This window comes from Camponotus vicinus, unplaced genomic scaffold, assembly GCF_025532165.1.
Source record: "Camponotus vicinus isolate PSW18456_S1 unplaced genomic scaffold, iyCamVici1.0 SCAF_1, whole genome shotgun sequence".
In the NCBI taxonomy this organism is placed as follows: domain Eukaryota; kingdom Metazoa; phylum Arthropoda; class Insecta; order Hymenoptera; family Formicidae; genus Camponotus; species Camponotus vicinus.
In genome coordinates, this window is record NW_028141945.1 from 607,725 (window position 1) to 634,999 (window position 27,275).

The 27,275-nt window shown below is 42.8% G+C and overlaps 1 protein-coding gene and 1 long non-coding RNA gene across 2 annotated transcripts in view; both read right to left on the reverse strand.

Moving 5' to 3' along the window:
* Positions 1-27,275, reverse strand: part of Sol1 (CUB domain-containing protein Sol1) — a 290,756-nt gene that overhangs the window by 31,462 nt on the left and 232,019 nt on the right. The window lies entirely within an intron of this gene.
* On the reverse strand, positions 13,653-15,654 carry LOC145968842 (uncharacterized). The gene is made up of 4 exons (XR_014437882.1): positions 15,407-15,654; positions 14,235-14,437; positions 13,966-14,170; positions 13,653-13,771 (listed from the first exon to the last, which is right to left on the reverse strand). It is a non-coding gene; the product is annotated as an uncharacterized LOC145968842 (long non-coding RNA).

Sequence of the window (27,275 nt, forward strand, 5' to 3'; positions counted from 1 at the left end):
GGATACGATGATAAATACAAAGGGGACGAAACATTTCGCTCGTTAGAGATAGCGAATAAATTTCGGACGAATTTCATTTTTCTGTTATTACATGCGCCAAAATAAATTAAAAAATTGTAAGGAATAATATACATATATATGTATATTATTATTCAGCTTTTTTGTCGCCCTTCTTTTCACAGCTCGTCGTCCTTATGAATCCACGTAGCTTTAAGATTAAACGAGTCTCGCGAAGAGCGCCCGAGGTACGAAATTATTTAATGTGATAAATATATCTTAACCCCGCGTATAGCGGTACAGCGATTGTGGCGCGTATTCGTTTCTCGAGTCTCTACGCTTTAATCTTCCCGACAGTTATTAATCTTTCCGTAATTTAACGCCAGAATCGCTGAGGTACGCTCCGTAAGATGAATCTTCCGAAGAAACGCCGTCATTAGGCAACCCTTGACGTTGTACGAATGTGCGTACTTGTATATCTCCTCGTGAATATATTTTCCGCGATTCCTATGAGAGCTCTCTTCTCTCTCTCTCTCTCTCTCTCTCTTCCTCTCTCTCTCTCTCTTTTCTAGTCAAGTAGTGTGGTGTCTATCTCTACGTGTAAAAAAAAAAGAGTATCAGTTTCGTAATACGATTGTAAAATTCATGCCGCTCCTTTTTAAAAAAGAAGTTGAAATTATGCGTTTAGTAAATGAAATGAAAAATAATGTAACGGTGACAAATCCGTTCGTAAACACGATCGCGTCGTCACGCAGGTAATCGCGGTAATCAAAATTTATCTTCCTAAATACAAACCACCACGTATCGAGAGTGTTAATTTATCATTGACTCGGTTTAGGTTTAGGTTGATTGGCCGGCGGTAATTAATATTGGTATACGATATGTGTAATCGAGAGGGCCGAAAAGGGATGCAATAATGCATCGTTGAATATGAAGCTTCTCCTCCTCCTCCTCCTCCTCTCTCTCTCTCTCTCCCTCCCTCCCTCTCTCTCTCTCTCTCTCTCTCATAATTCATCGTTGCCCGCGCAACATGCGGTCCGAAACATGTTTGCACGTCCGCGAAACGTGAAGAAATTCGATAAAAGTGTCATTTGGTCGGAGTCATCGTTGCTGCAATCTCGCCGGTTTCAAAGCCACCGATGCTGACGCCGACGCGAGCCGCCGACAATGGCTTTTATCGAGTTTGGAAAAAGTAACGCAATATCTTGGCCTGCCAGCTACCTTAACGACTTTCGCGTGCAACATGGACTCTCTCTCTCCCTCTCTCTCTCTCTCACATACGCACACACATATACGGCACATTTATACATACAATATATATATATATATATATATATGTATATTATATACAGGGTATTTCTTAATAAGTGCGAAAAATTTTAGGAGATGATTCTTTGTCGGAAATTAAGGGGGGTTTTTCATATAAACATATACTCCTACATCCCTCTCTGTGGAGTTGCACTCCTCCAAAAATGGGGGTAAAAAATTATTTTTTATTTTTTTCTCAAATTTGGAACAAGTTAAAGAAATGAAATTATATATATTTCTACTAGTATTTTCGGATATTTTTTACTAGTAAAAAGGTTATTTATTAATATTTTTTTTCAGTTTTCCTTCGTATTGTTATAAGGGGATGAAACTAGCAATCCCTATTTAATTTTTTATTAAAACTTTTTGATATTTATATGAAAAACCCCCCTTAATTTTCGACAAAGAATCATCTGTAAAATTTTTCGCACTTATTAAGAAACACCCTGTATATATATGTTCTTATTTTATATATTCTTATATATTTTTAATTCCTCTCTGTGAATCAAGAAAAAAAAGATATTTGTATCAATTGCGGTGTGGCGTTTTTAATGGTTGCACTCGAGAGGGAGAGGCAGTATTGATATGACGAGAAAATCTGGATGAACTGAAACTGGAAAGGCGCAAAGTATCAATGCATCGTCGTTGTCGTCGTCGTCGTCGTCAGACATGAATGTTGTATGAGTATTTGTATCAGAAGCGTACTTATCTCGAACTTTGCGTCGCTATGGAATATTGGAAATATCGTTCGTACGTTGTGCTCAAGTTTGTCCCTTTTGATCCGTTCTCTCCCTCGCTTTCTCTCTCTCTCTCTCTCTCTTTCTCTCTCTCTTTCTGTCCTCTTGGCATCGTTTTTAGCTCCATTTCCGACCCGAGACTACAGTATGCCTATAGTAATGTGCATGTGTGTTAAGGAAATACGTATCGGCATGCATGTTGAAGAGACACGAACATTTCCTCGAGAAATAGTCTGTGTCAAAAATTTAACATGTTCCTATCTATTCTTATATCCTTAAACGAGTGATATATTAGATGGAGAAATTGCGTCTGCATTAATTTCCTCTGTCGTGTTTCTTGGTCGTTCCGTCAATGCATAATTTTCACTCCAACGGCGTATTATTGGAAATGTCGGGACTGGAAATGCGCATTATGCTGTGCCATAATGGCCGTCCCCTTAAAGCTTTCTTATTGTGCATTGCGTTGCGTCGTATATATATACTCTCGCGGGGAAAACTTAGGAAAAATACGCGCGCCGCAAAAAAGAAAGCGGACATTATACGATTTTGCGGGCATGTAATGTCGTGAAAATAGCATACGACGGCTTTACACACGACCGAGCTGCGTTGACCACGTGTTTAACGATATTCGATTAAAAATACATTACTCCCGTGAAAATTCAGCATTACGTAGCTCAACTATATGTGTAATTCGCAAGTGTCTTGATTAATTAATCCACAAAATTATTATTGACTCCAAGGATTCGAAAATTCATCCATCGCACTTTTTACTTAAACATTATTAGTATAACCATTGACTTTTGATTTTGAATATCGTTTATAAAGCGAGCCAAATAACATCGAAAGAGAGAAAAGAGAGAGAGGGAAGGGGAGAGGGAAAGAGACGGTGGCAGAAGCGGCAAACGCTTTTAATTTGCATTCATGAGTCGTCCCCTCAAATTCTTAGAGTCACCAAGTACGTTTTCCGTTTGGGAAACGAATTCACTTACGGCGATCAATTTCTGTAGTCGCGAGAATATTGTTCGCTGTCAGACGCGGCCCGTCCCGGCGAGATTGGCAATCGACAGTTTTTAGAATAACGATCGTTGCTTATACGTATAAACCGCCATTTGTTATGCATGAGAAACGATATCGGGAAGAGAGAGGAAATGTTATCGTTCGCATTTCCGTTCGTGCTCGAGTACCGAGTTTCGTATACGAGTTTCGTAACGCGGAGCGAACACGAGCACGGTTCGCAATCGCTCCGCGCGCTAATAATGCACGGAAACGTTAATGTCCGACCAGCTATTAACGCTCTAAATACGAGGCGGCGCAATTTCACGCTGTCGCTTTACAGTCGCGAAAAAAGAAGTTTCAGAACCGCCTTCCCCTATGGTGACGATTTCACCGGGTTGTTTTAGAAACTTCCGCCTCGCGTCGAGTAATTGTGCAACACACACGCGCACATACACACATATATACGTAATATGCGCGTTGCATGGCGTTGTCGGAATAGTTTTAAGCTCGTTTCACTGGCGCTGCTACGAGAGATGTATCCGCAAACCGCCTGTGATATAGCCAGTGGTCACAACGCGCGAAAAGCCTCCACTGCGATTCACCCTCCTCCCCTCCTCCGCGCGTCACCCTTTTATCGCGCCCCTCATCCCCGTTGCGTGACGGAACGTAAAACCTCCCGTCGTTGACAATCCCGCCGTCTTACCACAATCGCGGATTTCCTAATTAAACTGCACATTTACCCGGGAACAACCGAGTCAGCAGCCGCCACCGTCGGCCCCACAGCGGGTATTAATAATTTACGAACTTTGTTGAAATTAATTTGAACGCCATTTGCGAGCCGCGTCTTGGCGGTAAGTCCTGTCCCAACTCCGCAGATTTAAGCAACTCTCTCCCTGGCCCCCTCTCTATCCGCCTCTCACTCAGCAGAATCCCGCGGGGGTGACAGGGAGGGGATATATCCGGCGCGGGTTTCCGGTTCCGCTCCCAATGATGAACGTTCATATTTTCTTGCGCATTTTGGCATAACTGCACGGGATATACCAACACATCCAATGCACGGTAAAAAGTTCGCGTCGCCCCGGTCACGGAATTTAATTTCAGACTTTAAATCAGACTTTTCTTAGACACCCGTCCCCGATCATTTCGTAGACGATGATCGGCGCGATGAAAAATTACCCTTCGACCGATATTTACGCGCGTATCGATACTGGAGCTCTTAAATTATACGCGCGGACACATTATATACGAGAAATATAAAATTATCGGAAACCGAATCGCAGCAAAAAATTGTGTTTTGTTTTCCATTGCACGGGAATTTGCGGAATCTCTCCTTAAATTAAATCATCATTTCATTAATTTTTAGTGGAAACACACTTTGCTTTTCTGTTTTGTGTTTTATTAATTTTATGATGGATTTCATTGAAAAATCAGCCTTTTTAAAGCTCTCTTTATTTATTTCGGATTGCTGATTTTTTTATGAAGAGGTCCACACACGCATATCTCGAATAAAACACGTATATGGAATATTAAAATTTAGAATTATATGCAAATTAATCTTCTTTATTTTTGAAATGAATCCATAAAAAATGAGCAAGGTCTTTTGTCAAAAATATATTTTATTAAAAATATGTTTCCTCATATATTTTTTTAATAAAATATATTGTATGAGAAAGAGAGAGGGAGATTTTATCTTATATAATATTTTAATATAAGACGTACTTTATAAAATATTATTTGAGTTGCACAGCCTTGATACTAATACTTTCAATAAGACTTCACTGCTTTGCTATTATAATTGAAACCACTGCATTGTTTTAAGTAACTAGCATAAAGTTTATAAAGTTTATATTAAACATTATTAAACATTCACTCGCAGACACTTTGCAGGGCAAAACTTATTTCCAACATTTTATATTGTCATATAATTATATAAAATTTAATCGATAAATAATTGTATGTATATATCAAAATCGCTATTTTGAAATAAAAGTAAAACTTGCAAAGAGCGAGCAAAATTTTTCTTAAAACATATATATTGACTCCATGGATATATCGAATTTAACGAAATAATTAGCTAAATAACCCACGGAGTTTGACAAACGGCCAATAATCATAGGCGCTTGATGTCACGATGATCCAATAGAAAAATCAACTCTTGCGAAATTTGCTAATTGTTTACATGTTCAGCTGTCATCGAATTTCTTATCGCGCAGACGAGCACAAATTATGTCTCAATTTAATCGTACATTTACCTCGCATTGATCAGTAGCTTGAAGAGTATGTGTTGGTTGTACATACACTGGTTCCGGATTTTCTTATCTTATCTTTCTCTGTCCTTCTCACGCGATGTCCAATTTCATTCATGCTCGAAGCATGAGCACACGTGGCATCGGCAAACTCAATACGTAGACGAAAACTAAACCGACATAGGGTCTGACACTTTTGACGTTTGAAAGTGTCGCACATGGGTGATTGAAATAAGAGATTATTTATTTATTTGTTCCAGCTGTCATCGAGTTTCTTATCGCGTACAGTGCGTAATGTCTCAATTTAATCACTCACACAAATTTATATTTCATACACTTACTTACTAGCAAATATAACGTCGGTGCGAGCGTTTCTTCAAGAGTCAATTCATTAAAGGCGCTTTAATGAGATTTTACTGATTCACAATGTTATCTTTATAAATGAAATCATTGCTTATCAATGATAATATTCGCACATCCGTAAGCGCGTTAAATGCATTTATGAAATAATTATAGCGGTAATTTATAAATATATGCGATGTAAACTCACTCGACCGTAAAAAAAGATCGTTAATCAATCTTTCATGTGGCAGTAGTTTTTGCGAAATACCGAATATTTTTAGAAGTAGTAAAAGAGTCTCTTTCTTTTTTTCTAAAGAGTCTCTCGCCATCATCCCGCACCACCGATGTTGGCGAGAGATTCTTTTTATAACGCTCCGAACCGCGTAATATGTCGCGTGTACGTAAGATAATTGATTAATTACTCTCTTTCCAGACAACAGCATCATCGTTGCATAAGCGTCACTAAGTGCTCTTTAACGCGTGCCCTTCCCTCTCCCCTTTTTGCGTCTCCAGCGAGCTACGAATAGATGAAGATAAAAAAGATGTAGCCTGCGGCCTAGAAAAAGGTTATCACCTACCTTTACCGGCTAGCGAGCAGCTCGTTTATCGTTTGCAGGCGCATTAAGTGACCTTTGAGATCGCGCAAGTTCAGCATACTTTATTATTCGGCAAAGGTCAATAGTTGAACGTTACAATTTTATCTCTCGTATGTTTTGGCGAATCTGCGTGCGCGGATCTAGACGCGAATTCTCGCCCCCGTTCCGTAGATTTCGCGCAAATTTGGAAGAAAGGATTTTATAAAAATTGCAATTCTTTTTACTTTGACGTTGGCGCGACGAAAGCAGAAAATATTTCGTAAATGCCGCAAAAATAATTGAAAAGCTTGACGCTGGAATCCGCGGCACGCAACTCTATTTATCGTCCGAAACGAATATGTTTCAATGGAACGTCCTTCAAAATCTCCCGCGATGGTATTGAAACTCTCGGCGAAACTTTTTTCAATTTCTCTCCTCGCAGTCCTTTCTCTGCCAAAGACCGATAATCAAAAAACCCCCGAATCTCACGGTGCGTCACGAAAGTCTGTCGAACGGCACGACAAAATGTCCAGCGTAGAATTGGCGTGGCTAGTTTCGAGACGAGGTGATGGTATTTAATGTCATCGACAAGAGAGACGGCTAAAAGCCGCGGGTATGACGCACGCCGGAAACAGACCCCGGGTCTTTAGTCCGGGAAATACACCGCGGATACACCGCGCGGCTTTGTCTCACAGAAGTCGCTACAACTCTCGTTCCGCCTGGTAAAGAAACGACGAGGAAACGAGACAGAGAGGGGCAGACGAGCTAACTTCCTCCGCCGAGAGAGGAGATAAGCTCGTCGAGAGAGGGAGAGAAGACGAGCAAGGAAATGAGGGAAGAAAGAGAGAGACAGAGAGAGAGAGACGCGGGTGCGGAAGTAAAGGCAGACAGAAAGACGAAGAGAAGGAGGAGGAGGACGGAGGCGGAAGGCAACTTACTTAACGTTGCTACAAAATGGAACGGTAACTAATTCCGACTAGGTCGGCTGATTTATCGGCTTTTCGCACCGCGTCGTCGCACTTTGCGCGCCTCGCCCGATGAGTCCACCCCCGCCCGATTTGTCTCCATCTCCGTCTCTCTTTCTCTCTCTCTCTCTCTCTCTCTCTCTCTCTCTCTCTTGACTTCCCTCATTTCGATGTCTGGGCCTCTCGACGCGATTGTCTGTTGTGCTGTTTGCGCGTCCCGTAAATTATAATTACATTATTTCCCGTCTGTGCAAGTATAAAGCAATCGGCTTTCTTTCCCTTTCCCCCCTCCTCCCGTTCTATCTGTCGCCGGCCGTCGTCTTTTTTCGTCGGTGCCGCGGCCGAATATTTTGATCGATATCACTTCCAACGTTCGATCGCCATTTCCATTAGCTGATGAGCTCCTCGCTCGCGCGATCGGGAAAGAATAGAAAAAGTTCGCGACGACAGAAGGTGATAAACGTCCTCTGTGGAGCGGGGGGGGGGGGGGGGGTGCCGCGTTAAAGTCAATGAAATATTTAATCTCTGCGTTTCGCGATTGCTTTCCGTATCAAGACGTCTCGCTCCTGGAGACTCTCGAGGAAAACTCGGACGAATCGCTTTATACGAGCGAATCACCGATAGTAATCTCAACGACGCACGACAAATTTGTAATATCTCTTTCTCTCGTAAAGCAACGATGACAGATTTAAACGACGCGTTTAACTCTTCGTTTTCCATCTCGTGGCGAATCGATATCCGCAAAACGTACCGTTTGGGATACGCTGACCCGGATATTATGATCCCATAGGTGGAGAAATCCATCATCTATCAATGCCAGCGCGTTAGCGCGTCGGAGTTGGTCCATCGAGATCTCAATTAACGACGATAAAGCTCGCAGAGTATGAATGAACTCTGTCCGCATCAGCGGGGCTGTGTGGTCGCAACTTGATAAACCCCGCAAACTCAGTTATAAACTTAATCCTTTCAACGCTCTCGCGCGCTAAGTCGTTGCAAAATACTTGTTACATGATGCGCTCAATGCGGTCAAATGACGCGGAAACTCCGACTAAGCAGCATGTGTATACGTCGGTGGGATAGCGGGGAACGTGCAATCAGGAATGATTCTTTGGGGATGACGAGATTTAAGGGCGGAAGGAAAGAGCGCGGAAAGGGAGGAGGCCCCGTTCTGCGAAGCGAGATATCTCGCGGCCTCGCACCGAAAGGAGATCAGACTAAACTAATTGCCGCGCGAAAAGAATTACCCCGTGAAAAAAGTATATCAAGTCCCCGGGATACATAAAATCTCTTCCCCTTTCTCTCCTTCCGCCAGCCGTAGCCAGCCAACGACTGGTGATTTATCTTAAAGAGCCGTAAAGGGGGATTTAAGAGCGAGAGTTCAAAAGACGTAATCCTTGCAAAACACATAATCCTCATATTTCCCGCCGTCGATCGATACGTGTAATAATTCGCCGAACGCATAATATCACGTTCTTCTCCGCGCGATTTTCACACGTTTTCACACGTGTATCTCACGTGTGAAAACGTGATTCGTGGCGATTTCTGAAACGCGCTTTCCCGCGTATCTTTGTCAGATATCCGTTAAGACCACAAGCTAACGGGATTCAGACTCAGCTCGAAACGACGGCCATTCTTCACCGGGAAGGATACCACCGTTTATTTTTTTTTTTCTTTTCCTTCGCGTTCGCTCACGGACGGACTCGAGACGATCGGTAATCGTGACAGCCGATCGCTCTTCCGGAATTCAGCCGGAGGACAACCGGAGAGTTTCGTGCAAGGAGTTCCATCTCCTTCTCTCTCTTTCTCTCTGTCCCTTTCCTCGTTCTTCTCGTTTTCTTCTCCTCTGTTTCTTCTCTTACGTCCCGGAGTCGAGGACGAGGCAGGTGGCAATGATTAACGCGTTTCCCAAGTGTCTACGTGGTGAAACGTGAAATTTTGCGGCTGCCCCGAGAATTTCGCGAATCCGCGGAATTCGCGTGGTCAGAGGACGACGAATCCCGGTCGTTCATCATGCGAACACCCGCGGAAGAGACCCCGGGGCCCGGGCGCGAACCGAAGAAAACTAGCAATTAAGTGTCACTGTCGGCGCGCGGACGGGATGAAGAATCGTCGGGCGTTTTCGGTGTATGAGAGGGCTTACGTCGCCGAGATGCGGCGCTTATATTAGCGCGGGATGTAACGGAGTAGTCTCGCGTTTCTTGCCGCGACCAGGAAGTTTTATATCGCCCCGTTATTAAGGCAGCGGGTTTTCTCGCGAAATGTACGGTGAAGCGAACGAAGCGAGTCATGAAGCTTGAATGCTAAATATCTCGAGTAGTCAAATAAGCAAGTCTAGATTAACAAATGCTTTTTCTTTTTCATTCTCTCTCTCCGTTTCTGTCTTTCACGGAACAAACCGAGGCAAACCTAAAGTGTTTCACCCCACGCGTTTGGAAGCATTTTTTCGTCTACGTCCGGATTGCGGCTGCGACCTCCTAGAAGCGTAAATAGATCCTTGGAGGGAAGCCTGCTCGTGCTTGCGGATCCTCAAAATCCTCGATTTCAGGTAATGTCGCCCCGTTTCAGCGATATATTTCACGCTGATCACTGAACTTCTTTCCCCTGTTGACTCGCAGCGAGCGCAGCTGCTCTCGCACAGCCGGCGACAATATATCACCCTCGCTTGCCCTCCCCCTGACAAAGGTAAATACGATATCGTTCCGATTTTCGGAACGGCGGATAAAAATTCGCATTGCGCGTTGTGTTTTTGATTGTGTAATATCCGGAATACCGATAAACCGTTGACGGCAAAAAGCTACAAAGCGCAACAACAGCGTCATCGTAGCCGAGTCAATCAAAATGTTATTTAAAAAATTCTAAAATTCATCGAATTAACGAGGCCATATTTCCTTTATGGCCTCTATTGTGTCCCGTTTTATCCATCGCCTGCCATCGTAGGCGAGCGTGTATTAAAAAACCGGTGTGGAAAGCGCGGAAGACGAGCTTTTTGACGTTATTCAATTTTTCACCAATGTCCATTTATGTAACCGCGTTATTTACAACGCTCGCGCTATAGGAAATGGGGTATCGCGATAGCGTAAACGATATTCTATAAGAACGTTTAAGCAATACGCTGTTGTTGGCTTTCATGATGTTATCGCGGTTTTATTAATGCACCGAGTACGTATGCATATATTGCAAAGCGACCGTTTCTCTCGTTACGTAATGTCTTCGATCGTCCATACATCATAAATTATCACTTTCTAGTCGATGTATCCGTGATTTGTTATTTTCCCTCGAAGCCAACAGACGCGACATATACATGTGTAAATGCGAGCTTGGCTACTTTAGATCGGGATTGTAAATATCCTCGTAAAATACCTGTCAGAGCTATAACATCCGTTCGCGTACACATCGAAAATATAAATACGCGCACTTTTTTAATGAGTTAATACGTGTAATGGATACCATTGTTCCGCGGTATTCGATTCCGATGACGGAATATTCAATTATTATGAAAAGAAAAAAAAAAAATCTCTCGCAACTTGCGATATACAATTCGTTTAATCAAATTTAATTGAATTAAAAAAAAAGAGATGATAATTCGCGGATGTGAGTAACGCGCGAGGATATGTATTCGTGGAATTTAATACGACACACTCTTTGATCCCCAAAGCAACACGATAACGGTTTTTGCGCGAAATCCAATTTCCATTTCCAGATGCGACCGTCGATGAATATGGAAGTACGAACTTTCCTAATAGCGGACGCGCGGACATATACGGCTCCGTCGTGTGCGACGGATAATCGGGGATTCGTGTAAATCGGTCGGAAGCGGGCGCAATTACGTCCAAATACACTTTCATTCACGTCTCTGGTCGCGAGAGACACGAACGTGTTTCGTCGCCGGGAGGGTTGAGGGGGGGGAGGGGAGGCAGGGGCGGGGGAGAAGGATTCGATTTCACCGATTATTCATGAAAATTCACGCGCATTCTTTCTCTCGTGAGACAAATGTGGCTTTGTCGCGCCGCAAAATGCTTAATCGCCGAATTTGCTTGTCTCTCTCCGGAATTGTTGCCATTGTGCGTTTTACATTCGCGGTATTATTATATACGTAACTATATTATATTCGGCTCCGAGTGGCCAAATGTTATTGTGCGCGATGTGCTCTTCCATTTTACGCAGTCGTTCATGTAAAATCAAATCCCGCGGGATAGTTAATGACGTCCTGTCTTCTTTCTCTCTCTTCCTCTCTTCGCGCAGAGTAATATATCTACTATCAAATACATCTCTATCAAATACATATCTATCAAATAAATCAAATATATAGAGAGTAGCGGACATTTATACGCTTGACAATGAGACTAATATTTGAACCTTTCTTTCTCATGTGAATTTTAGCTCTTATATATGCAAGAATTATTCATATTTTACACAAAAAATCACATGTGCTACGGTCATCAAGAATAAATAATAATTTAATCATTCGATGTCTTGATGATATAAATATCATTGCATCGTGTTCTTTTGTCTCGCTTCGATTGTTCGAAGCAGAGTCTTTGCGCGCAGGATGTTGGAAAACTTATATAATAAAGTGCACACAAGCTCTTTCCTTCGTTCGCCTCCCCGTATGACTTCCTCACATAAAATGCTTGATTTAAACGTAAGTTCGCGTTCGCGGAGATTTTTCGAACCGCGGCAGGAAGCTGGATCGATATCCTTTTTGTAGAAGGCGCACACAACTCCAATTTCCTGGCCGTAATACCTTTCTTTCCGCCGTCCGATAAGTACGCTCCTTATAAATTAATCCACGGATCGGCGATCTCTCTACTCCCTAAAGTTCTGAGCGTGCGAGTCTCGAGGAATTCCGCAGAATTTTCCGCGACAGGAGACGTCGAATTCTCCTCCAAAACCCTCTGACGAGTGGTTTTCTTTTCACGTCGTCGTCGGAAGAGGAGAGCAAAGAAATTCGAGTTCGCTTCGTTCCGTTATGAGATTAATTCCCGATGTGTGTCGCGTCGTGTCGTGACCTTTGTAAATTCTGGGGGAAGAATTCGAGGGAAGAATTTCGCATTCTCGTCCCCGTCATTCGCGCGCGCGTCTGCATCTCAGGAGGGGGGGGGGGGAGCGGCGTCTTCAAAGGGGAGGAAAATCATATGTCGGAGAAAAAGCGCCGCGACGTCGAGACAGAAGGGCGATATCTGTCGGACGATCTGTAATCTCGCGACGGGGAGTCGCACTCGCTTTTATACCCCGTCTTATCTGTCTTCGTTTGCACGGCCGCATCCGGCGACCGCTATATTAACCGAGCGAGGGAGGGATCGGAGGGAGGGGGAGCAGGACGCTGCGTCAAGATATTGCTTTCGTATAAAAAAAAAACCGCGAAAAACACAGGAAACGCAGTCGGGCACGCTAGAGCTGTAAGAGCCGCGATTTGTACATTTGATACGATCAAGCACCGCAATTCGAGCCCGTTATTTCGCGCGCTTTTATTACCGCCATGCACCGCGTCGTTACCGCTAGTTTCCGATCGATCGAGAGTAGCGGCGAAAATAAGACGGGAAAACGGGAATTTGTTGAAACCTCGTTCAAAGGAGAAGAGAAAAATTAGGTATTAGGGAAGAGAAAGAGAGAGAGGTGGAAAAAAGCCGGTTCTCAAAGAGACGAAAGGCTGAATGAAAATGCGCGTCGGTGAACGCTTTCGTTCGTACGTTTCGTGCACGGTGGAGGAATTTGCGCTTATTTCGCTCTCTCTCTCTCTCTCTGCGGATAAATTATTTTATCGCCGCGCACATTCTCTATCTCGTTACACGGTGCCCGAACGCAAGAATAGCAGAAACGGGAGCGCTGTATCGGTACTCGACTCGGTACGCGCTCTTCGTATCCCGGAAACTCCGGCGAATCTTTCTCTCTTCCTCTCTTTATTTCTCTTTCTCTGCCTCCTTTTTAGTAGCATGAGAGAAAGGTTGAAGAGAAAGGAAGAGAGTGGTCGAGTATAATAACGCAATGATTCCGTTTCTCTGCAATTCCGGAGGCTACATCGTATCCTCTGCGCGATTTCTCTTCCAACGAGCTGGACGCGGCTCTTTTTCAGGACGACACGCGTACACGGGCTCAGACTTTATCCGAGATAGCGTGTTTTACTCTCGCTTAAAAGATAAGATTCCGTTGGAACAACGTCCGTTGCGAAATCCTCGGCTCTGGAATTGCATCAGGATCTCCTCGTTTGCGCGCGCGCAAGATCGCCCGTTTCTGGATGTACTGCTCCCTGAGGAGAATGGAGGATCTCCTCGATATCCGAATGGCTTTGTGGCGGACGACACGCGCGAGGGGGACAACAAAACGCATTAACACTAATCTGTCCGTACGTCGGGCGCAGTCAATGGTGCGGCACGAGTCCCATTTGTCGTCGGCGACGTTTCGTGACGTTATGTGCGACTCTCCTGCCATCGTAGACGGCGAGAACGCGACCGTCTGTACACGCGGTGATACGTATAATGCAGCTTACGTGTAAGGTATGTCAGAGGCATCTCGGCAATCGTAAGGCATCGTAAAAACAATAATTCGATTTTCCAGCGACTTATTCTTAAATTGAAATGGCCATCTTTATCTTTTCTGAATCGTATCTAAAAGGACGAAAATATAAATGTATTTAAAAGCAAATTTGCTGATATATTTGTAAACATAAATTTCTCTCTTTTTATTACACAAAGTGAGATGTGAATATTTATCGTGCAAGATCGAAAATTTATATATTACCGAGAGAAGACGTTCTCTATCAAGTCTATCGATCTTTAAAAATTCTCCCGGTAGAAAATACCTTTTTGAGAAAAATACGGAAGCATGATAAAAGCATCGCTGTCAGACACCATTATTGCATTCACTGTATGTAGGATGCGATACACTCGACGTATCCAAGATTCGAAACGATCGAGCTCCTCGCGTGGCACGGCCGCTACCTTCGATTCGGTCTGACGAAGTTCCAGCTTCGCTCCCGGATAGGAGAAGGTAACCGCGTAGAGATGCTGGAATACGAAAGCGCGCGTGAGGTCAACGGGGGGGAGGAAGAGAGGATTCGTGGGTTCTGACCTGACCGCTTATCGAACGTGGTTAGCGGCACCAGCCACTCCCGGCTTATCCCTCAGGACACTGTCCACCCACGCCAACCTGACTATCTGTCCTACCGTCTGGCCCTTTGCATTTGGATTAGATGGCACAGATTGGGACGTAAGGATGGAACATGACGTAGATGGTTGTTTCGACCTTTTGGATGGAAAGTTGACGGCAAATCCCTAATGAATTAATTCTCAAACTTTATCACCGATAGTGAATAAATGTTTCCAAACACAAATACCAGACACAAAAAAAATGACAGATGTAAATTTATAATTAAATAATATAGTCTAAGTAAAATAAAAATAATTCCTTTCTCTTAAAACGCATTTTAGTTAAATCTGAATTAGACAAATTTATAGAGAAGAGACAAACTGTATTACGTCTAAAATAATTCGTAAGAGAAAATAAACTGACATTTTTAATCAAATCAAAATAATTGTTTTTATGTAATAAATTTCTATTAAATAAGTAAATTATTATCATATTAATTATCAAGTGCCATTTGAAATCTAAAAATGTACATGTTTTCTGCAAAAGGTATTTCTGCTCATTTCTTTATTAAGGTTTAAATGGCATTCATCAATTGTTGCCCTGTTCAAAATTCTTTATAAATTGAGTATTCATATTGAATTCCTTGATATTTCGATGGCGTTTTTTACTTCTATGCAAAAAAATATAATTGTTATTTCTGTAAACTGTTTATTTCAAGATAAATAAAAATAATGTTCGAAAAACGAAATCTCTTTTGAAACCGATTCATTTAAAATTGATTAAACTTTACATTTTCATTTTCAAAAGCAGGAGAGATATATTATATGTATATAAATGCACATTTTAAAACTTTTTATCAAATTTAATAGATCGGAGATTATTTGAAGTTAAAAAATGTTTAATGGAGTCAGTTTACGATATTATATGGGGGAGCATAATGCAGAATATTTACGAATTCTCTTTTAGCTTCCCTCTTCGTTATTATGAAAAATTTTGATTAAGTTTGACCCGTAATTATGCACTAAATATGTACATGAGCTCGACAATATTAAAGAATACATTAGCTGTTATAAAAAAAAATTTAAAAAAACATACAAATATATCATACGTAATAAAGAAATGTACAAATGTACAAAAAATGCCATCTATCTCACATTTAAAACATTTAAGTCTTCATTAAACTAGCGGCCCATGTATCCTTGAATTACTCCAAATAATATAACAGCTTTTGTACCACCGAGAGCAGACTGCATTAAATATATCCTCGAAAGATAAGATATATACAGCGGTTATATATAGAGAGAAATCGGTGTAATTATCTCGCATATATCCGGGACGTGGCGCCGTTTCACTGCACGACGATCTTGAGAGCGAGAATCTCTGCGAGGGCGGTGTGTATGACTCGTCGCGAAGTGCGGCTTGGGGGGGGGGAAGGGGGAGCGACGAGAGTACGAGGGATTTATTAAAATTCCTATAAAGCCGTCTGCTGCGCACAGCTCGCGGAATTTGGAATTAGCTCCGTCGCTTTGCGTTTAAAGACAAGACGAACTTTGTGTCGCGCGCGCGCGCGCGTGCACACACGTGGTTGTAACCAAATGACGCGCGGAAAAGCGACAATTGAATTCCGCGACGGGAAGCATGCGGCAACCGCGAGCAACGCGTATTAAAACGTCGCGCCCTCGCGCGATGACAGGTCGTTAAAATAAGTTTAAATGTAACGCGTCGGACGCGCAAAGAATCTTTCCTCGACGCTGAGCGCGATTTGCCCTTCAACGCACACGAGGCCGTCGATTATTTATACATGCATGCTGTTTTTTTCTTTTCTTTTCGACGACCTTTACATCGAGATTCCTCTTTCAGAACCAAGGACTCGTATCGTAGGCCAGCTGTTAAACGCGCCCGTAAACAACTATCGGAACATGCAGCGAGGTGTAATAATTAATAGCTTAGTGCGCATTTTGCATTTATATCGAGAGCGAAAGACATGCATCTCGCGAAGAATGAAATTGGTTGTGAAGATCTCGAATTTATGTCGGCGATAAAGATGATTCTCTCTCTCTCTCTCTCTCTCTCTTTCTCTGTAAATGTACATCCACCTATATACGACGCATTCTGCGAGACCAAATTGCGCGATCGTGCGAATCGGGGAAGCGTCGAACATTCGGGATTACGCTCTCCCTGGGAATTGCCACGTATAGCCTCGAGAGAGCCACGTATATAGTCATCTATACCGCTGGGCTGTGCTATCCGAAATGTTTAAATGGCTCGACAAGAAGCCCGATGCGGGCGAATTATTTCCTGTAATCCTGTAATCCGCATTTTCCCGATGGCGCCCGAGTGCATTCTTAGCCCCTAAAACGGAACAAAGTCACGCATCTGATAGAGCCAAGTTATATGTGACCCTCGTAATTATACGAAAGCGTAGAAAAATACAAACGTATTTAAAACGGAGGAGCTCTGGATTTCACGTTACGGTAAAAATGCGAAATAAAAATATGTATAAATGCGAAATAAAAGCACATCCGAAAGAATGTGGAAAAAATTACAATACTCCTACAGCACTAGTCAAATTCGTCCGGAATGGTTCGGGCAAATTAAAGGCGGTGCTTAACGAGGCATCGTGTTCCGATATCTATACGGTTCAAGTAATCGCGTTGCAACGTGGTAACTCGTGCGTGTAACTGCGCTTTAACATTGAAAATAATGCGCCTCGACCCGGGTACAAGTGCGCCATCAGCCGTATGCGATGCGGTTTCGATGGCGCTTCGACACGCGTGCGCTTCTAACAAGCGATGCTATTACAATCGATAGGCGTTCCCGTCTCCTAGCGCGATTGAACGGACAATGTTGCTGAAAATTAGCGTTTCTACGGGGAAAAATAAATCGCAATCGCGCGCGAAACAGCGCGAGAAACACTACTTTATGTCGTAGATACTTCTTGTAGAATTTTTTTTTTTCAAAGTCGAGAGAATTCAACAGCGATAAAGCTTCTCGTTCGAGCGGTTTGATGGTATGCGAAAGAGCAGCGCGCGATGTAAGATGTAAAGGAATTCGTCTGATTGGCCGCATCGCGACGCGGTCCATTTCCGCAAGATTTCATTTTACGTGTCCTCTTCTCGCGTCGCGCGGGTATCTCCTACTTTGGCGTTGCATCTTAGATGCCTGTAAACGAGAGAGGCGAGAAAGAGAAAGAGAGAGAGAAGAGGGCATCCAATTGATCCACATCCGTGCACGTTTCGAGAGTTATCTCCGGTACGCCGTAAATGCACCCTCTTCAAGGTGCTTGAGCACACGTGAGCTCTCTTTCACTGCGTCAGTAATCCCAGGACCGCGCATCGGTTCGGCTGTTTTTCCCCAAATTTCGCCGTCGATTTCATCTCATCTTCTATCCCGCCTCTTTCGTATCTACGATTCGGAAAAAAAAGTCGCGGAATAAAGGCACGACGAAGGAATCTTTATCGTTCAAATCGTGCAGAGAGAAAGAAAGAAAAGAGAACAAAGAGAGGGAGAGAGAGAGGGGCGGAGGGGAGAGAGATGTGGAAAAAATATAAAATCGTTATTTCTCTATATTTTTTTATATTTGAGACACATATTACGTGCTTGTGTGGAAAAGTGAGCGTTATCCTCGCGAATACACGCGGTAATCCTACCTCCACAAGTTCCATCCCGCACTTGTTTCATCACCCCGTTTCATTTTATGAAGTCGGCTCGAAAAGAGCAGGATAGGAGAATGAAAAATTCAGATGGTGTTCGCACGATCTACTCCACTTCTCTACCGGGGACTTTGTTTTACGTTCTCACCGCGACATTTACGACAAAGCGTGACGTTACAAGAGATCGAAACAGCCAACCAGTCTGAAATTCCAATCTGGATGTGCTTCAGGAATAGATCCGGAGAAATGCATCCCCATATATATATATGCTTTGGTCCCTCACGAATGGGACACCCTGTATATATATATATATATATATATATATATATATATATATATATATATGCTTTGGTCCCTCACGAATGGGACACCCTATATATATATATATATATATATATATATATATGTATACGTGTAAACATGTATTCGTCATTGTCGCATCGTTCCCTGTCGCGCTATTATATTCGCTTTTCGTTGTGGCAAGACGTACATCTAGACGGATGGGAGCAATGATAAACGCGACAAAAATTCGACAAGAATTATATATCCGAATGACAAGAACCCGCATAGAATTTCCAAGATTCTTTTATATATTATATAAATTTATTATATAAATTCTAATTAGTACATCGGAATATATCGCAATGCAATACTAATTAGGAATCCCTCTTTTATCCTAAATATAGATTTTCGATTTAGAATCGAAAAAGAAACGATGCAGTAATTCGCGCGTTCTTTAGAAAGATAAAATCCGTATCATTTTATGGAATTGAATAGGAAACTTTTACACGAATTATCGAATGTGGTAGAATAAAAAACATATCATAGTCACATATATTTTGCCGCATTATTATTTAAATATTAAATGCAAATAAGAATAAGTATAAAAAATTGAAAAAGACTTGTTAAAAATTGAAATTAAAAATAAAATATTTTACAAAATTAAAATCACTGTTTTATATTATTAAAATTGTTTTATAAAACAATATAAACTTATATATTATTAAAAACTGCACGATACTTTTTAAACAATCAACAATATTAATAATTCTAAATTTTTATTAATGTAATAAAGTTAAAACGAATATTTTCTCATCGGTTTATTTTCTTCTGAAATGCATTTTTGTCTTATAAACTTTACAGGATAAATTTTCATTAGGTTTCTTTTTTTCCTCAAACTTTGCTCCGATTTGAGCAAAATGCGAGAAGACAGTGCAATACGGCCCGCAAAACTTGTCGACTCGTTCGAGAATGCTTTTAACGAGAAATCAACCGTGTGAAACTAAATTACTCTGTCTTTATATCGATATACTTTTAATGGGACGTGAAATTCGCGCCCCCGCGGATCGACAGCCGCGATCGATGCCTCTGACTTGGAGGCCTCCCGGCGACCAATTAATTCACAGAGAACAAACCCGATCCGCAAATAAACTGGATTGCGCACACAAGCGCGATTTCGAGCAACTTTCGCGAAACGTCCGATATTCGTCTGGCGTTTATTGACATGCGGCACATCGCGATGCATGGCGAAAACACGCGCGTGCCGCCGCGAAGACGTATTGTGCGTAGCAAATGGTGCCGCCCTTGTAATTACGCATATGCATCACGTGTTCCGCCCGTTGGGCACGAGTGTACAGAACAGAGTGCGGCGGGATATCGAAAAAGTTTACTCGTGTCCCGTTTCCACGAGGACCTATACCCATAGGGGAAAATCGGCGATTTTCGTAGATCGATAAAAGACAGAAAAAAAATAAATGTCAAATCAAAATTTATATACTTAAACTAACGCGTTCATTGTTTCGTATATACGTAACAATTTATAATCTTAGAAGAATTTAATAATGTTAAATTTTAACAATAGTCTTATTTTAATATTGTAATTGTCACCTCAAGAATGTATAATTATTTAATTCTACTTTAAGAAAATTAGAATCTTTGATTTAAAAATGTTATTTTCTATCTAACATTGTTTCTTTTCCATTCAAGAAAATTAAATCATAAGAATATATTTTTCTTGAACTATAAAATGGCTTCATTCAAGTAAGTAATTACTCAAGCAATTATATTTTTCTTTAATTAACGCAATATAATCTCATTTCAAGATTTCCATGTTAAAACTAAATATATTTTCAAAACAAGAATGTCCTTTTTTTCTGTGTGGCGGGCGAGTTCGCTCGCGAACTCGCTTAGAATCTTCCGACTCGTTCTTCGAGTTCTTTCCGTTCTCTTGCCCTCTCCTTCATTCTTCGATTTTCGATCACCAGGATGAACTTTGGAATGCAAAAACACCGAACCTGTCCGTTTCGTTCGACGACGCTCGAAGCGTTCAAGCGCAATTAAGCGTTCGAAATGTGTGTGACTTCCCTCTGTATCGCGCGCTTCAATTTCGTTCAACTCAAGCTTGGATAATCCCGTATTATTGATCAGCGTTGAACTTTCGCCGGCGGATTACCGGGGGATGAATCCTTTTAGCGATATTTACGATTCCCCCCCTCCCCCCCTAGTTGCATAGTCGGACGAATGGATTCGACGGCGATACGCGAAAACTGTGATTGGATTTAAACGCGACAAATACGTACATATAGCGGCAATTTTCCTTTTCGAGACCGATTGTTATTACTGCACCTGTTATTGCGGCTATCGCGATCGTCGCGTCGATCACCTTATCGATACGAAACGCTCTCGCAACAGGCGAAGGAAAATAAATGCGGTACGTATACCGCGTGTTTATGTTGGACGGTACAAGCTGATATTATTCTAGCACCGGTTACCAGGAGGAATTGAGGGATGGAGGGTAGGGAGAAGGGGGAAGGGGTTCGTTAGAATCGAGGTTACAATTCGGTTACTGGCACGGAAAAAGCGGGCGAGAGCGGTGCCAAATCGAGTAACAAAAATCGATGGACGAGGACTATTGTGCCGGAATGGCGGGCTAGGACGCGGGTGAGAGTTTATTTTTTCATTCTGCGAAGCATACAAATCAAGCGGAAGGATGTTATCAAAACTTCCGTCTGCGTGACAAATTGAATTACGGCGGAAACTCGGACACACAGGAGGGCACACGGCCGAAAACTGCGTAATACGGGGAGAAAGAGAGAGAAAGAGAGAGAGAGAGAGAGAGGGAAAGACTGGGAGACAGAAAGGTTAAAAATGGTCCCTGTTGTAAATCCGTCGGTGCAACGCGGAAATCTGTCATCGCGCGAGAGGAGAACCGCGCCCAACCGGGAGGAAGATGGGGTGGAAGCGGGGAGGAGGAGCGGAAAAAGGGGGTGCATTATACCGGATTTTTCAGCGATCGCACGGCGCGAGTACAAAACGCCAACTGCTCAAGAGAATATTTATAGACGGTCGTTGCCATCGTCGTCGTCGTCGTCGTCGTCGTCGTCGTCGTCGTCGTCGTCGTCGTCGTCGTCGTCGTCGTCGAGCCAGCTATTGTCGTCGTCTGCGCGCACGATGACGATGTCTCTCGGAATCGATATGAATTTACGATGTTTTTCTATTGCGCCGACTTGGCAGAACTTTCTTAAAACGGCACGCCCGCCGCGGAAACATTATGCGATAATTTATTACCCCTCCCCTTCCCCCTCGTGCACGAGGGGGATCTTTAGGCGCGGACTGCGCCGGCGGTAAATTCGATACCCCGTCGAACTTAATAACCCGCGGAGTGCGCCGAGTCCGGTGAAATTCTACCGTTGGGAGAGCCGCGACAAAATTATGTGAGCGAGCGCTTGTACGGTTGAGCTTTCTCGCGAAGCTCGGGGAATAAACGCGATCCAAGAATTTTCAGACGTCGTAATTTGAAGAGTATAGTTGGTCGCTCGATTTGTCACGTAGAATGGCTTTCTCTCTCGCGTGTATAATATTCTTAAGCTTCTACAGGAGGGTGGATTAGATTCGCTACATTTCATTTCGAGAGATATATACGTCGCCTTTAAATATAACAAATATTCCTCAGCGAAAATTCTCCTCCTTTTCGTCTCTCTGTTATTTAACATACGTTGACACTCTGCTCGTATACCTGCAGGGCCGGATTTAGAGGGGGGCAACAGGGGCTGAAGCCCAGGGGCCTCCACAAGAGGGGGCCTCCACAAGAGGGGGGCCTCCACAAGAGGGGGGCCTCCACAAGAGGGGGGCCTCCACAACACAAATTTTTGGATAAAATTTCCTATCGAATGGTATACAACACTTACAAGGTTTATGTATATTGCTTGACCTTGTTACTTCGCAATAAATTATTTAAATAACGTAAAAATTTCTATTTGATTTTGGTTCAAAAATGGTTAGGGGTCTCCACCTCTTCGTTGCCCCATGGCCTCCACACCTTTAAATTCGGCCCTGTATACCTGTCGTGAAACGAATCCGTTCAGTTCGCGCGATGTATAATCATGTAGGACGTTCTCGCGCGTAAACCTCGTTCGTGACGCTCGGATTTGGAAAAACCGAATCGCATCTCTTGTAAAAATGGAGAAAGAAAGATAGAGAAGGAAGTAGAGAGAGAGGGAGAGAGACCGGAAGCTCTTTGACGTAATTCAACGTGGAAAAGGAGGGTAAGAGAAGAGAGGAAGGCATCTCGCAAAGGCTGAAGACTGAAGCGCGTGGGCGCCGCGGGCGAATGTATGCAGATTTGTAGACACCGCTCAGCCGTGGTGTCTAGGTCCGTGTTTAAACAGAGGAGAGAGCGCCATCAAACATTCGGCTTGAAATGCACGAGAGCGTTTCACGTAACCAAACATACGTACCCGGACACGCCGGAGGAGAATTCTAGGCTGAGTGAGACACAGGGTAAGGAAGGACTTGCGTTGTACGCGACGGAGAGGAAGAGCGTCGAAAGGGAGTGAAAGGGCGAGATGGAGGTGAAAGGAGGGTGATCCCGGACCGACAAATTCTGCCAAACACATGAGAGATACTAGAGCTGGCCCCTTGCCAACCACCTCCGCTCGTTGCTCGTTCGTGCATGTTCTTGGGGCGATCTGGAGGGTGTACGGCACCCCGAGTCCCCTTTTCTTATCCTCGAGCTGCTGCTACAATCGAGAGACCCGACTTCTCTCTCTCTCTTTTTACACCCTACGTCTATAGTCATCTTAACTCTCTTTCGTATTCGAGCTTCATACGGAGGAGGCGATTCGAATTTATTTTCGCGAATAAAAAAAGTGACGCGTTTTTAAAGTCTCCAAGTATATTACTTGCATCCTCCTGCCTTTACAAGACAAACACACGCTTCTTTATTTCCAGTCGATATCTCGCATCGTCAAAGCTTGATAGGTTCTTTTAAAGTTTGTGAAACGAACGCAATAAAAATCGATGACATCTGCTAAGTTTGTGGCACCTCATGATATCGAGTACAATTTATGTCGAGGGGATCAAACATATCGCCGATGGGGTATCTACATATGTATATACATGCATTGCATAAAGATGAGATATTCCATTATTGTTTGAGACGCGTGCGCGTCTTGATATTTGAATTTGGTCTAATTTTAAATTGTTTGCCCGAGGGGTAAACCGCTGAGGGCATTGCGGTGTACAGATTTGAGGCATTACTGGGCATTGCTTGGGCATTACTTGGGCATTATTAGGTTTTATTGAAGTATTATTAAGTCTTTTCTTCCAAATAATAATTTTAAATTTATTAAAATTTAAATTATTAAATTTTAAAAATTTAGCAGTAATGCCCAGGAATTGGGCATTAGTAGGCATTAGTGTACATAATTTTGATCAGCGGACCCTCGTTGTTTGCCTAAGCATATTGGTAGATTCCACGTATTCTTTCCAAATCACGAGCGTTCTTTTCCAAAGTTTGCCAACTCGCTATTTCAAGTGTATACGTATCACTTTGCCTTCTCTCTTTCCTCCTAAAATAATTCTCTCCTCTAAACTCTCGCGCAGAATAAAATTCTGTGGAATGCATTAAAAGAAAGTACATTTACTTGGGGAGATAAGTCACGTCTCTTTGCACAACTTTTCCCCGTTACATTATCTGATTCGAATCGTTGACCGAATATTTCTTTTCAAGGTGGCAGTTGAGTAAAGGAGCGGCATTAAATTGCAATTTAGGCAATTTACACGATTGTAGTAGGACGGTTGTTGAAGATAATAAAACGTGGACGAGGGAGACGAAAATAGAAAGAAAGGTACTCGTTATCGCGATACATAAGACGATTCGCAAACGTCGTTAAAACACTCGAGGGTAAAACCAAGCTCTGTGTTAATCGCCGTACGGTATAAAAGCTAAAAGTAAAGCGTGGCGCGAGGGAAACTTGTACAAGTTTTTCCTCATTAGCGCCTGGGTAACCACGCTTTTCCCGCCGCCCATTTCTCGCCGCATAATGCAATTAGATGCATTGCGCGCGAAAGAGACAAATACGTTGAAGTAGAAAGAAGAGGGATGAAAACGACGATAGAACGGCGGGAAGAGCAAGCTGGCCCCCGATCGCGGAAGACGTCGGAATGAGGTGTCTAATTACGCTCGTTTATTAACCTAACACCCGTGCTCCCCCGTACGAGCGTCTCTCGCGTTATTTCATCCCTAGGCGAAGAGGGAACCTTATTTACTTTAACGAGAGCTGAAATAATTCACGAGGTTCTCGCAGGAGTACCTATTACACAGCCGCGTCCGACTATCTCTACATGTTCTTGGCGCATATCCGTTCCGCAAAGGATAAAAGGCAAATCGAAATTCTCTTCCGCCTGTGGCGGCTAAAATTTCATCATTATTCTACGAGATATGCATCTTATATGTTGAATAAAAACGTTTGCTAGATATACAACGTTCATCCGGAATCATGGTACAATTGAGGTAGAAGTGCGGGAATAAGCTGAAAATATGGAATAAAATTCCTCCGTGCGGGGTCTCTCGCGAAAAATAATTTTGAAAATTTAAACATTAGTGACGTATTCGCGCTTTTTGAAAGCTTGAATTATTTCTAACGTTCTTGCGGCGATATAAATTGTCGAATTTGTTTCTATAGCAGGTGTTATATATAAATAAAAAAAAATACACAATGTTCCATTTAGTAAAACAATTTAAAACTTAATACGATTAAATTTAAAAATATAAAAGGGGAGCGAAAGAGATTATTTTATTTTTTCCAATTGAGCATATTGTGCGTTTTATACGTGTTTTGACAGCTGCTGTCGAGATGAATTGAATTATTGTATTGTTAGAAGTTATTTGAGTTTAAAAAAGTGAAAATGTGCTATTAACGTTGCAATTTTCGATCATTCTTCCAGAAAATGAATATTTTGCGCATTATATTCGACTTACTTCTTTCAGAGAAATCACTGCTTCGCCGAGTAGTACGATTTTAAACGCACCCCATCCGCATGCGATAGACTATCATGGGATCTACATTTTATCGTCGATATTTCAGCGCAAGTTTGTTTCGATACACACTTTGTATTCAATATTAGCTATCGGAAAGGTATTGGGAAATAGTAAATTCCTAGTTGCAGATGTCGACGCGTTGCTGCGGCAACACGTAAATAAAATCCTAGCCGACAATCTAAATGCACTGCAAACTCACCCCTCTCCGTTCGCAACTACGTAAAGTACCATAAGCGGCCCTCTCGGTATCACTGCAAAAGTACGTGTCGGAATAGGGAGAGAGGGAAAGAGAGAGAGAGAGAGAGAGAGAGAGAGAGAGAGAGAGAGAGAGAGAGAGAGAAGCGCACAGGCATGATTGTGCGCGCACAGCCTGCGGAATTACACGTCGGCGGTTTGCAAACCTGTGACTGAAATTATCGTTAATTTAAATGCTCGCGCTTACACCCGGCGAAAGTGCATAATGCGCCCGTGAAGTTTAAGAGCGGCGACGGGGCTTACTCGGCAATCGCGTGCAGCCCGGGCTTTGAAATTTTAACACGCGAATACGTGGCGAAATTCCAAACTAACGCGGAAGGATTTAACTCCTTTGCCTCTGATACCGCGGGACAATTACAGGTAGCCGAGCTCAATGGGATTGAATCTTGCATTGTGTCGAGTTAAATACGCGTATATTTCACTGACAAATGCTTTCAGCTAAACGTCACGCTGTGTTTAATAATGCGACTGGAGGAGGAATGAAGGAGGGAGGGATGGGCAGGGGGTGGGAAGGGGCGAAATTTCAACGCGCGCCGAAGGCAGGCACCGAATACATAACTCTCTCTGGGTCTCTTCTCTTCGTCGAGCGATTCGCGGCCTCAATCGCGGCCTCCCCTTCATGAATTAGCGATGCATTGTCTAAAAAGCTCGACGTTCAATTTCATATTCCGCTTCATTTTCGGCTAAACTCGGTGCGTTACTGTTAGAAATAATTCAAACGCATCGGATGAAATTAATGTACGAGATCGCGTGATGCTCGAAAGAAGAGACAGCGGGGCTTTAATACAAAAGACGCCCGTTTTAAAATTAAATTCTCATTGTATCACTTGAAATTAATTACTTTCTACGATCGTAATAATGTCGTGTCGGGGCTACGTTACTTTTGTAATAAGAGGATACCGTTTCTTCGCGCGGGCAAAAAATATGTACACATTTTCGTGGAAACGCGATACGAAAAAAGAAAAAAAAATACGTAATATACTTCCGCTCTTTCACATCGATCCATCAAGAACTTAAACTTTGATTGCGACGATAAAAGCTGTTCTCGTAGCGTGCGATACGCACGTTCGTCGCAGGATCGGGCATCGCGTTTCCATACCGATTAGCTGCGTCCGACACAGCCAGTGTTATAGTAGGTAGTATGGGGGATATATATATATTTTTTTTTGTATATATATATATATATCTACTGCACGCGTAGTCGACCCCTGTGGCGTTTTTTATTTTTTTTCTATTTTTATTGTTCTCGTGGCAACACTCCCGATTGTTTTCCCGAGTGCATATCTACCTGCGGCGTTAACTTTTCCAGTCAATGCGTGATGCAAATTGTCGTCCAAAGAGCGAGTAAAAAATCCCTGCCTCTCTTTCTCTTCATACGCCATTGATAGTCTTTCAATGGATATAATTGGAATTTATTCCTGCAAACGAGGTCTTTTCTGTTTAATCGAAATAGAGTGCGATTGTAGATTATATAATAAGCGCGCATGGATGTCGGAAAAATTTTTACGGCACCTTGAATCGGATCTGCCGAAGACACCGGAAGTCGCGTTTAAACGTGAGCGTCGTAATATATCAGAGCGGTGTTAAAACGGGCGTTCTCGACGCTCCTAGACGTTCGTTAAGCCGATTTCCTGGTGGAGCGCGATAGTTTGCATTATCGATAGCTTCGCCCATGGGAAGAATGATCGAGCGACGAGGAAGAAGCCGTCGTCAAGAGTTTCCGCGAGCCGAAACTGACGATAACGGCAAATAATAATCCGTTGAGTGATATAGCTCCTCTCTCTTGTCATCCGA